The following is a 1,538-nucleotide window of genomic DNA, read 5'->3' on the forward strand; positions in this document are numbered from 1 at the left end:
AATTTGGGGAGCATTTCTTTTGTTCAGCATTCAGTTTGAAACACCTGAAGCTTGTATAGATTCAAAAGTGAATCTGTCTCATTTCCATGCTCAATGCCAGAGAGCTTCGTTTAATACCCTCTGTTGTTGTTGCTTTGGATTTCGACTTTATTTCACTGTTGCTAGAGTTTTCCTCTCACAGTAGCAAAAGCATTGACAGAACAGATTTTAAAATGGTCTGCTTTAGGAACACTTCCTCAAAGAAGGCCAGGAAAGGGAAGGCTGAATGAAGACGGTTATACCTGTTTATTGCTAATTTTCATAGAAATAGAAAATGCCATTTTTCTCACCGTGCAAGAGGCTAAACTCGGATATGGATATTATGAGCAGAGTTTGTTTAAGATTCATAGGCATTAAAACATTGAGAAATGTATTGGATCCAATTGAACTGCTTTTGTTTTTTGTTTTTGTTTTGTTTTATTCTAGCATAGTAATTATAGCTCTGAAAAGATGAAGGGACTCACCCAATAGCGAACCTACATAAAGTAGTAAAAAAGAAACAAAAACAGGTGCCTGTCTCTGACAGGAGAGGAAGAGTCATCTTTTCATTATATGTGCTCTGCTTCCTTTCTTACACTGGCCATTGATAAGATCCACTTCACAGTCTTGGATAAATATAAAAATATTATTTTAAATTTTTCCAATTGTCTATTAAGGACTCATCTTCCCTACTAGAAAAAAAAAGGTGTTATTTTCTCCCTCAGAAGCCCTTTCCCACTCACACAAACTTTAATTGATAAGAAAACGTCAGAGGTTTTCTCGGTTCCAAGGAAGCCCATCCTTCTTTCATCCCCCAGCTTAACCTCGGTAGCCTGCTGTTGACCGTGAACTTTACCAGTAATGTAAACAGTCAGTTAAGGCGGACTTTGTATATTGCATGTGTTATAGACTTCTCCTGCTGGTCCTCTTCCTTCTCTCATTTGAACTATTTGAAATCGAAGAAAGGGCTGCAAGAAGGAAAGAAGAGCAAACAAAAAAGAGCATAGAGGGGTGAGGAAGTCGGCCAAGGGGAACAAACTGTCAGGTAGAAGGCGAGGATGTTCTGGGGCCCTCGTGACGACTGCGGTTAATAATGCTTCGCCGCTTAGGCCAAGTGTGGGGCTCAGGCCTGTATTCCCAGCACTGTGGGAGGCCACGGCAGGTGGATTGCTTGAGCTCAGTAGTTCCAGACCAGCCTGAGCAAGAGTGAGATCCCATCTCCAAAAAAAAAAAAATAGCCAGCATTGTGGCAGGCACCTGTTGTCCCCACTACTTGGGAAGCTAAGGCAGAAGGATCACTTGAATCTAAGAGTTTGAGTTTGCTAAGAGCTATGACACCACCACATTCTACTGAGAGTGACAAGTGAAACTCTGTCTGAAAATAAATAAATGAATAATGCTTTGTTTACTAGAAATTTGATTTTAAAAAGCAAATTTTAATTGTTTTCTACACACACAATGTCTATGTGAGGTGAAGTACATGTTAATTTGACTGTACATGTGTATGTTGACATCCATAT

The sequence above is a fragment of the Otolemur garnettii genome, unplaced genomic scaffold (genome assembly GCF_000181295.1).
Source record: "Otolemur garnettii isolate 467f Iridium unplaced genomic scaffold, OtoGar3 scaffold00027, whole genome shotgun sequence".
In the NCBI taxonomy this organism is placed as follows: Eukaryota; Metazoa; Chordata; class Mammalia; order Primates; family Galagidae; genus Otolemur; species Otolemur garnettii.